General features: G+C 38.7%; 1 protein-coding gene across 1 annotated transcript in view; it reads left to right on the plus strand.

The window, feature by feature from the left end:
- LOC137503248 (zinc finger protein 568-like) overlaps positions 1 to 12,169 on the plus strand; it is a 66,713-nt gene that overhangs the window by 2,327 nt on the left and 52,217 nt on the right. The window lies entirely within an intron of this gene.

The raw sequence follows: 12,169 nt of genomic DNA on the forward strand, positions 1-12,169 counted from the left end.
CAATTGGTACACTTTTTGCATATGAATTTAAAGTATAAGAAATGAGACTTTCTGAAAAAATATGATTCAAACTGTGTTTTACAATCACAATCACACAACAAATCTGTGCACTTTGAAGAAACAGTCCAAACAGAAGAAATTTTCACAGGTTGGTCATTTGAACTTAGACTGTAGAGTCTTCCTCATGGCATATGGCCTTCTTGATTCCTGATGGATCTCTTCATAACAATTACTGCATCTCTGTCTTCCCTGCCAGCCTACATCCTCCAGTCAGTGGGGTAATACCTGTTTCTTTGGTATTTGTGAGGGAACATGAAAATTTTTGATACCGGTACCTGTTAACTGTTCAACAATGTCCTCTTAGAACTGGGTAACAGATATACTCTCATTCCCAAGTTGATTGGAAATATAGATGGCGTTTACTATACTTGTGCCGATCAATATCTCTATAGCTATTTTTTGTACCATTTTACTCCGTCTCAGGGAAGTACTATAGCTCTTTTTATGATCTGATAAATCAATGTACGGTTTTCATGTGTTATACTCTATAACACTCCGTGGTTTTTGCTCTTCACCATCCCTCCTCTGGATAGTGTCCATCTCACCAGTGTGTTTAGTTGTCAAAATTAAAACGTCTCTTTTATTGTGCCATTTCTGAAGAACAATATCAGTGTTACTTTCCTGGGCTCTTGTCTTTCCTCTTGCTAACTTCATTTTAGTAACATCGGTTGGATTATACTTCCAATTGGATTTCAGTGTTCCAAATATAAGAGTTTTATTCTTTAGTAGTTCATGAGCTAATGAGACAGACGTATACCAGTGTGTCAGGAAGGTGAGAACTGTTCTAGGATACGTGGTGACACATTGGTCTCATGCGGCCTATACAGCTGGAAGGTAGTGTCAGTGACTGCGTGAGACCAATGTGTCACCACAATTTTGACACAATGTTATGACTACAATTTTGGCCCAAGGTGACTAAAAGGTACATTTCTGTAATAAGGTGCACCATTTTATACTCTATAGTAAAAAAGAAAGAATGGCCTGGATGGAATTTTTTTACTGCATATGTGGCACTTAAGGTGTTAATTCAGTAATGGCTACTATACCCCACCCATATCCAATCCCTCCTTCAACGCTAACGCCCCTTCCTCCCCAACATCAATAACCGAACCACCGCCGTCTCAATCTATATATGTAGGATTGAGACGGCAGTGAACCGAACTGCCGAAACTAACCCCCACCACTACCACGTGCAAGGGTTTGACAGCGGCATAGATCCTACCCTTCCGAGGGCCCGGCTCAGACTGGATACTTTTGCCCTCCACCCGCGTGGGCGCGCTGTTGTACATCACGTCACTCACCCTAAGCCCACGTGACGAATACGGCAGCTCCTATTGGTAGAAACATCTTCCGATTGCTATTGGTCGATTTGAGTTTGGCAACTTGGACCACGTTTTTGACGTTTGTGACATTTTGCTTTACTTTGATTTGTATGCGTATATCTGTTATATTCGTTTGCGTGTTTGAAGAAAAAGTACAAGATATTTGAGGTAAGCATCCTTACTGTTCTTGTTTTACTAATCTCCTGAGGCCAGAACATGAAAACATACCACACCAAGGCAAATGAATTTCGGATAATTTGAAACATAAGTGCGGCCAGTATCCAGTATTCGGGAGATAGTAGGTTCGAACCCCACTATCGGCAGCCCGGAAAATGGTTTTCTGTGGTTTCCCATTTTCACACCAGGCAAATGCTGGGGCTGTACCTTAACTAAGGCCATGCCTGCTTCCTTCCCATTCCTATGCCTTTCCTGTCCCATCATCGCCATTAGACCTATCTGTGTCGGTGCAACGTAAAGCAACTAGCCTTATCATATTTGTCCCCCTGTGGGTAGGGCCAGTAGAATAACAGCCACAGCATCCTCTGCCTACTGTAAGAGACAACTAAAAGGGGTTGCATGTGGGCTATGCACTTGGGAGCTTGGGTAGGCTACCACGGAGCCCTTAATTGAATTTTGGCACTGCTTCCGCTTACTTGTGCCAGGCTCCCCACTTTCATCTATCCTATTTGATCTACCTCGATCACGACCTGTTCTTTTCTGCCCCCGATTGTATTATGTATGGAGGCCTAGGGAGTCTTATTTTCCGTCCATGGCCCTGGTCCTGCTTAGCTGATACCATCATTTTCCTAGTGTCAACCCCCTTCCATTTCTTCTCTCCGATTACTAATATATATAGGGGATTGTTGCCTAGTTGTACTTTCTCTTAAAACAATGAACTAGATTTTAGGCCCTTTTAATCAACAAGCATCATCATCTTAAGCAAGGAGATTTGTGGTGAGGGCAAGATGTTTGGTGGCCATGACATATACTAGGAACTGTCCCATCATTCGCCTTACTGCAGGCGAAAGGAAAAACCATTCTCAGGACAGCCAGTGGTAGGGGAACAGCCCGTTTCTGTGTCCCAAATGCAGAGGTGTAGAAACACGGTGGAACCATAGCCACCCCTCCTCTGCTTGGTTGGCCGGTTGGAGTGCATGCTGTCAGACCACAGATCAGCCTACTCTGCAACCACCAACATAGATTTCTGCCTTCGATATACAGTAGGTACAAATGGCACTGTCTGAAGTGAGTTTCCACTGTCTTCAACTGGCATTTCGTCTAGGTCACAGCAAAGTCCCTTGCACACCGTAATGTTGTGGAAGTAGCAGCATATTGTTCATAATACTGTACTACATTAGCAAGCAATTCCTTGGACATAGCTCTTAATAGGTGGAGCTATGTTGTGACTTGGCATGGGAATGTTTTGTGCTGGATCAGCTGCCATATTATTGTATGTAGATCCTGATGCTACATATTTCTGTAAATTTATTAGAACTCCTCTCCTGCGGATGGACTGAAAGGAAGCATTATTTGTACCCCCTGCATGTTGTAAGAGGGAGCAATCACAGAATCTGTAAGCTCTCTCTTGTCTTTTAAACCCTCAAATATATTCATGATTCCATCCTTTTCCATGTAGCAGAAAAATTATGATATATCCTACTGTCACATAAAATAGAACATTTTTTATTGTAAATAGTGTAGGTTAATGAATACAAGGAATGCATACAATTTTGTAGCTTGACATTGTTTATCATCTAAATGCAGATGACTGATTGAATGATATTTTGTGTTTTGGTGCAGTATGTAGGAACAGAGTATGTGCTATCATGTCTTGGTTTCTTCAAACACTACTCTGCCAGAGATTTGCCATCCTCTAGTAGATGCAAAAGAAGTACAAATCTCAATATTTTTCAGTGTGTGGCCCTAGGTGCCTCTTTTGACAGACTGAAAGATGTATCATATAGTAAGTTCCTTGGGAAAATACAAATGGTGTTGCTGAAAACTTTTGCAGTGTCAGTGCAACGTTAAACTGCAATAAGAGAGAAAAGTATTATGTTGTACCTTGTCAGTTCCAGTCTCTCTTTCATAAATGAATGATCTTGTATTTGTGTTGTATTGGATAGTTTTCTGGCTGATGAATATTAATTGATGATTAACACTGCTGAATATAATGTCATGCAATTATTATATACTATGATCACTAAAACTTTTGTTCAAATTTCTACACGATTTTATACCTGTAACACTGTGGATAGTAGGTAGAATATAGCTCCATAAATCAAAAGATCATGTTTCATTTCAATTTACCTTTGAATCCTACAAACTTCCTCCTTAGCATATGAGTTTCCTTTCATCATTTTGGTTCCTGAGTATGATTTTCTTTCTTACGTTGTATTTATATTTTATTTCCTGCATAAGTGGCATATCTTGATACTATTGACTCTTACAGTTGGCTTAAGTAGTGTTAAAGAGGACTGATGTACGGGGGGATGTTAGTGTCTATTTCTGTCATAGGTCTTAATCTGAGATAAGTATTGCCAATCCCACTCACCTTCAGGTCACTTCCTTCCTGCCTTTGTGAGTGAGCTTCCTTTTTCCTCAGCAGAAACAAACAAAAGCAGCACAGGCAAGGCCAGTCACTCCGATCCTTCAAGGCTTTGTGGATTAGTAAATATAAAATATAGGTCCATAATTGAAATAATTAGAATAAGCAGCACAAGTGGTAAGCTTCTTTTCTCCAGCAAAAAAATTATTATTAATAATAATAAAGCACAGGCCAACATCCAGGTGTATTGTTGTTCAGAATGCAGTATTTCAGGAAAAGGTAACAGAAAGAAGGAAAGAAAGAAAAGGAAATGAAAGAAAAATATAAGAGAAATAAAGAAAAAATATATTTAATGTAATATTTAAGAGTGGTGGGGGGACGAGAACCTGGGGACCCTCCGCGCGCTAAACGATTTAAATCACCCGCCCGATAATTTTAGTTCAGCCCTGTTTACACTAGAGGCGCTGGTGTGCAATTCCTGGCGATCTTTGCGCAGCCGTTGCGTTCAGAACTGAAAAATAACGTTGAGAGTCATCTCTTACTCATTCTCTTTGACCACGTGTAAAGCCCACTAGAGCAGGACTGTATTGGTAGTTGATAGCTACAAATATAACGGGACATTGCACCCAGTGCTGTTTTCAAGAAGTGTCGTGTACTCTGGAGTTGTCACCGGTAATTCATCCTTTCCTAAATTCAGCCCGTTCTACTGACTGATACAAATCAAATCCGTTCTTTAAGTGTTTGTTTTAAGTGATTACACTGAATTAAAATATCAGGTTTTGTCTCTAGGTGTGAGGTATGTGTTACATAAGACGCGTATTAGCCATTTGTACAGCCTATTCCGTTAATTTATTGTGCTACAGATTTTCTTCATTGAGAAATTGTGATTTCTATCATTTACACTGTGTCCACAATCTCTATTGTCAGTAAGGTTCAAGTTCTATAATTTACTTTTGCGAAAATTATAGATCTCAATTGGGAGCAGTAAGAACTTAATACTAATCTTTCTCAGTTTCAGCATTCTACATATTTTTAACATTTAATATTTTTAATTTTCTTAAATTTAATTTCTACTTAAGCATTAAAACTGTATACACATATAACTGGCATTCTTTTTGAAAACTCCTGGCCTTTGTGTCACAAGTGCCGGTAAATCTGTTCCTCGTGTGTTGTAGCAATATAACGTAACTTACCTTACCTATCGAAATTTTTTGGAGTGAAGAATATTTCTGAAGGGCTGCGCAGGTGAAGAATCGCGGATATTAGTTTCAGAAAGAAATTACAATATGTAGAGCATAATTTTAATTATTGCGTTGCAGTGTTATTTACCTATGTTTGCAATTTAATAGTGACGCTGTGAATGTTGAGTTGTTCTTTACACTGTAGGCTGCGACATATGGTAGTAGGGTTCGAAATTTTGAGAAGTTTCCGTTTAGGATATCATATGTAGAATTCTTGTTATGGTTATCAGTGTTGTTATGGAGATTCTTCTGCATAGTATCAGTCATAGAAAACTTGAGGTCCAATAGGTATGATCACAATATTAACAGTCATGTAAAATTTTGAGTCTTTTTGGTATATTCATAATATTGACAGTCATGTAAAATTTCAAGCAAAATGCTTAGTCTGTTGACAGATAACCCAAGTAGCAATGACATAAATAAGGTAATATGTTTCTCTGGCCTATGTTTTAGTGTAAAATCATTGGAAGTAATCAAGAACCCCAGTACCTTCTAACTACTTCAGTTGCAGTGTGAAATGGACCTGCAAGTAAAAATCAAAAAGGAACCAGCCTGGCTTGAAAGAACAACAAATGCATCACTTGTGAGTCTCATGGCCAATAACTTTATAGAGGTCAGAATTTAACCCTTAGTAGCTGAATAAGTTTGGCAGGGGCATAATTTACTATGTGCTTCCCCAGTATTAACCCGAGCAGTCGCCATTTGCTACATGGGCATCTAGGAAAAGTATGTCTCTCTTTTGTTTCTTTGTCTGGGAGTATGTGATAATGTGCTACGCAAGGCAGCCAACTCTTAGGAAGTACAAACAACAGTATTTATATACATCTATAGGTCCAACTAGTGACAGAAACTTTGTTCATGGGGCAAGGAAAGGGGTTCTGGTGGCACATGCCCCCAGATGATGGTCGCCAAGTGGACAATTGGCCTCTAGCATTTACTAGGGAGATGGCAGTGCATGCTATGTTTGATAGTGGCAAAAAGCTGAATTAAAGTTGTGGACTTGATAGTGAAGGAACCTTGGTTAGGTCCATCTACCAATGAAGTTGTGACAGGCAGCGTTTCAAGATCGAGGCATCAGGACATTTCATGAGCTAAGTACCCATCAAATGACTGTTTATTGTTTATCGATTACCTCTGGCGTTTATTGAAATGGATTTCTGTAGGTTGTATGGTTATGTTTTTATTCTTCATGGTTTGGTAATGGTATTGTTGTGGGATTGACATCATCTCCTATCATACATTATCCAATTTTAGTGCTAGTAGCTGCTGAAATGAAGGACAATTGTGGGTGCTGGATTTAATTCGGTTATGGCCAGTAGGTCTTTGAATCTCATAGTGAACATATTTTTCCTCCAAAAGAAATTCCAGGTAAGATTTGCATCATTTAAACTTCTTTACAATGTTACTAATGTTGGGTGATCTCATAGTAAAACTCTGCCTTGGCGGAGAAGCTGTGAAATAATTTTGGAGAAGAAGCGACTTATTGTCATCATCTTTCCTTGCTCTGTCTGTTGCTGCTGTAAACACAGTCCATTGTAATCTTCTGAATGTTTGGCTTACAGTTCAGTCTCTCTTCATCTGATAGCTTACATGGTGATGTGATATCATTCTACTTTCATGTTGGGGAGTGTAATTTGGGTCCATTCTAGAGGTATTTGATGAAGCTGAATATCCCAGCACACGTCTGTAGTTATACTGGCATAAAAGTGAATTCCTGCACATCATTCTTGCACCTCAGAGTCTTTGAAAACCTTGAGAGTTGGAAGAGGGATATTCAATGAATAATTGTGACTTGGCAGCAAAAATCTACTCCCAACACTGTGAACTGCTAATTTATAGATGTGATATTGTCCAGGAGTTGCTTAAAGGTGAAATTCTGCAGCTTATGCACACTGTTCTCTGAATAAATGTGTGCTGGTTGAGTTCTAAATTACAGACACTACAGAAGAGAACGGTGTCTGAACATATCTGAGATGCGAGTGCACTGCTATTCAAGATCTATACTCTTGACACTTCTTGTTATGTTCTATTCTTGGGTATATAGAAAAAAACAATAGCTGTCATCAACAACAACGGAATTCAAGAACTACAATGTGACCCTACAAATAAATTTCAAAACAAAATAAAACAAGCTATCCTGCAAACAGACTTTATTCTCACAGAACAAGAAAAGGAAAGCCTCACTATCAAAAAATCCCAAACTCCCCACAGTAAGAGCCATCCCCAAAATACACAAAAGCTCATGTCCCATTAGACCAATAGTAAATTATGATGTGCCAACTTACAATTTAAGCTAACAACTGAAAAAATCCTAAAAGAGAAAATCTCACTTAATGAAGACAGATAAATTAAAACCAGCCTATAACTAATCAACCCCTTCCCGCCCAAAAGCGCCCGACTGTTCACTTTGCCTTACGGTCCGTATTGCCCGAAAACACCCAGCTGCATTATCTGCATACGTGTGCAATCTATGCAGTAGTTTTGTATTTTTTGGTAGTGAATTGTTTATTAGGCTTTGATGAACATGCAGTACAATATACAAGGCTTAGGAAATAAAAGAAGAGTGAGAATTCGTCTTGAAGTTGTCTAGGCAACGGACTTGAACTTCCGCGAGTGCTGGTCAGCTGTTTAGTTCGTAAACATGACGGGATTGAATACTGCGGATATTGAGACTGAGCTGAATAACGGCATAAGAAATGACACAGAATTGTTGAGCAGGGGTGGAGGTAAATTTTTAGTGAGTAAATAACATATCAACAAAGATAATTTTACTGATAACTGTGATATAAATGAAAACGGATATCTAGAAATCGGACCTGCAATTCAGGTAACACAAACATTTTGTTTCATTACTCAGTGATTATATGGATGATGTTGAACCTATCAATAATTTCAAAAGAGTATTATGAGAAATAGGTTATATTTTTACATATGTTAGGCAGAGAAAATCTATTCAGTGACATTACCGATTGCGTATATATCAATGCAGCAATCAAACAGGCGCATTTCAGTAAAATAGAAACAGAATGGGAAGACACTTGCTAGAGGAAATGAAAGTTGATATACGATGTTACCATTACACTTCCAGAATCTCATCTTTATTGGCTTAGGGGGGTTTAGACAACATGAGAATATGACAAATACAGCCTACCGCAGTGTTGAGTATCTCCAGCACGGGTGGGGGTATGAACCGACAAACTTATGACTCAATGAATAGAGAAATGGACATGGTGGTATGTTAAATGTTGTAAATGATGGCATGTTTTCTGATATTATTGGAAATGAAACGGTGTGCTCTGCTTGAATGTTTCCTAATTAATAGGTTGAAACCTGGGGATAACCGGAGCAAAAATGTGGGTGGTAAAAGGTTAAAGATACCCTTTGACATCACTAACATGTACACCAACGTAACAATAGATGAATCCATTAAAATTATCGAAAATCATCATAAAGAAAATACTTCACTGCAGGAAACCAAAGAAATAATTAGCCCTATTAGAACAATGCTACACCAAAATTGCTTTGCATTCACTGACAAGATCTATTGCACAAAGAAGGGTTAGCCATGGGCTCACCATTATAAGGTATAATAGCAAACATTTTTTGAATAACTTTGAAAACATCTTCTGAACGTATCAGCATTCAAAAGGAATATTATACTGGAGCAGGTATGTAGGCGACATCATGTGCATATGATAATAACTTCACTAATGCACACCTGTTATTAAACACACTAAACTATTTACAAAATTCCACCAGCTTCACAATGGAGCAAAAATGTAATAAAATAACACCACAATCAGCAGGAATAATGGAAACCTGTCTTACAAAGTGTACAGAAAGCCCACTCAGGTGTTGCATGCTATTGACGAGTCTAACCATGCATACACACTAAAAATAGCTGGATTGAGTACAATGATACACAGAGCTGTTTCCATACCAATGAGCACAATGGAGTTCAATGAAGAGGCACAAATTGTTAAACAAATCATGAAAGAAGACAACCACCCTCCAGGCACAGTAGATAAAATATTAAACAAACAAAAGAAAAGTCCCTGGAAAACCACCACACTTGGTTCTCAACTACATTAATAATAACATATAAAAAGTAGGTTATATCTTTAGGAAACAGGGTTTTAATTAACCTTTAGGATGAACAACACACTGCAGAGACACATCAACAAGTGCACCTAAACAAAAAAGACCCTTTCTCAAAGTCACGAGTCTATGAACTCAAGTGCCAAGAACTTAACTGCAATGCCACCTATATCGGTCAGACAAAACAAAATTTCCACACAAGATTCAAAGAACACAATAAACGATCAGATATAATCAGCATTCAGCCTTTGGGGAGCACATATACGACAGTTCACACTATTTCACAGACATCAACACAGATCTAAAAATTTTACACATTGAAAATAAAATAAAATCTTCGAATATGAGGGAAGCAATCGAGATCTACATCGCAAAAAGTGCTAACGTAACCAACTTAAATGACCATACACACTTAAAAAATTCCCCGCACATCGCTCTACTCACATAATATCTGGACCATACTTACTCATTAAATTGGCATTTATCACAATAATATCCTATAGATATTCTCTATTTCAATTCCATACATTATTCATCTAAAATCATTCAGTTGCATTCATCCATCTTACATAAAAGTCATTATAACATGAAGTAGGTTATAAACCTTCTCTCCCCTCTCCAGTGTGGAAAGAGTATTCCACAGTGCTCCACTCGTTCCATCCTACTTTCCCCTCTCCTCTCCATGGTACAGTGTATTAGATTTTAACATCCAGTAGGAGGGATCCACAATGTTCGGCACTCCCCTCTCATGCTTCCCTTCCCCTCTCTGTAAGGTTTGTGCTATACTCAAAACTTTCCATTTACCTCTCCATGACCACAGTCCTGAAATAGTATTTGGTGACAACAAAGTTGGCATTGGCAGTCTAGATAAGTTCAGGAGTTTTCTCGATATATTAATACTTGTAAATTTCTTATTTGTCAGTACTGGCTCATATTATCACTGAACTCTCTATCATTGACAAGTTTATGCAACGTAAACAATGCTGTACAGATATGCATATTTTGTGTGATTTCATAGAGTCTGAGGATGTTCTTGTAGAATGAAACATGTCATTCTTTGTTATTATTATTATTAATCGATACGGCCACCTGTGGGCCACGTTTACACAATCTTCCTTCTGTCACGCAGACTGATACCCTTCTCTTTACACTCTCGCCAAGGATTCTTGAGTCTTTGACTTCTTCTTGCTCGTTCTTCCACCGAGATGTTCCGTGGCTTCGCATGTTGCTCTTCAGACGCATCCCTCAATCCCGCAACCTTCTTCCTAAATGATGTCCTTTCTTTTATATCCTCCTCCTTGATACCTATTTCTGCCAAGTCATTGTGCACGTGTGTAAGCCATCCCGGTTGTTTTTTCCACCTTTCCTGCAGAAGAAGTATTCTGTTGGTCAATCTCTCAGGGTTCATTCTTTTGATATGTCCATAAAACGTCAGTCTCCTTTTCTCATCACAGTCGTGATTCTTTCTACTGTCTTGTAGAGCTCCAAATTCGATCTTAACCGGAATGTGTTTGGGTCACTCGTCGACTTTCTAGGGCCTAAGATTTTTCGCAAGAATCTTCTTTCTCTTTTTTCAAGGACTGGGTCAGCCATCCTCGTCAAGGTTTCTGCTCCATAAAGGCACTCTGTTCTAACCACTGTACAGTAATGTTTTAACTTGGCCTGAATTGAGAGAGACTTGGACTTATAGGTGTCATGACATAGTCTGAATGCCAGCTCCATCCTTCTCACCCTCTCCTTTAATCCCTCCTTTTCATCTCCATTGGGGGTGAGTATTTCTCCCAGGTATTTAAATTTTTGCACACGCTGGATATCCCCATACAATGTAACAAGTCTGTCCGTGTCGCCTTTTTTAATAGAATCCATGAATGCTGTTTTCTCGAAAGAGATTCTTAACCCTGTTTTGACTGCAACATTTTGTAGTTCTTCGACTTGTTTCTTGGCTGTTTGACGGTTGTCTGTAATAAGAACGACATCGTCTGCGAAGGCAAGGCAATCCAACATCATCGCATTTTTTCCACAACCTATCTTTACCCCATTCTTCATTCCATTTTCAGTCATTCTCAGCCTCCATTCCCTAATAACTTTTTCTAAAATGCAATTAAAGAGTAGTGGAGAAAGGCTGTCTCCTTGCCTCAAACCCGTTTTTATCTCAAATGGATTTGAGAGTTCGCCCATAAATTTGACTTGAGAAAAAGTGTTTGTAAGAGATTGCCGAATTATGGCCAGAGATTTCTCATCCACTCCAAACTCCTGCAGAACGTTCATGAGCACTCCACGATCTATGGAATCATATGCCTTTTTGAAATCAACGAAGGTTATGATTGTCCTCTTCTGATTTCTCATAGATCTTATTTTTATAAGTGATTTTAGAATATAAATCTGCTCAGCACATGAACGCCCTTTCCTGAACCCTGCCTGGTATTCACCAATTTGTTTATCTAGATGTGTTTCAAGCCTCCGCTGCAATGCTTTGGATAGAATTTTGTATGCTATAGGAAGAAGAGAGATACCTCTGTAGTTGTTGACGTTAGTTTGGTCCCCTTTTTTGTGTAAAGGATGAATGAGTGCATTTTTCCAATCACTTGGTATTTCTTCTTTTTCCCAAATAAAAGCGAATAATTCCTCTAGTTTTTCCACTATATTTTCACATGCAAATTTGAATAACTCTGCAGTAATTGAATCTTTCCCAGGAGCTTTGTTGTTTTTTAGTTGCTTAATGATGTCCCTAATTATTTCCTTATTTTGTGGTAATGAATCCTTCAACTTGAATTGAGGCTCTCCAAATAGCAATCCATCTTCGGGAGGTTCACAGTTCAGAAGATTCTGGAAATAGTTGGCCAGATACTCGCAGTTCTTCTTGTCACCAATAATGAGTTTCCCTTGTTCACTTTTAAAACATA

This window comes from Anabrus simplex, chromosome X (assembly GCF_040414725.1).
Source record: "Anabrus simplex isolate iqAnaSimp1 chromosome X, ASM4041472v1, whole genome shotgun sequence".
Taxonomy (NCBI): domain Eukaryota; kingdom Metazoa; phylum Arthropoda; class Insecta; order Orthoptera; family Tettigoniidae; genus Anabrus; species Anabrus simplex.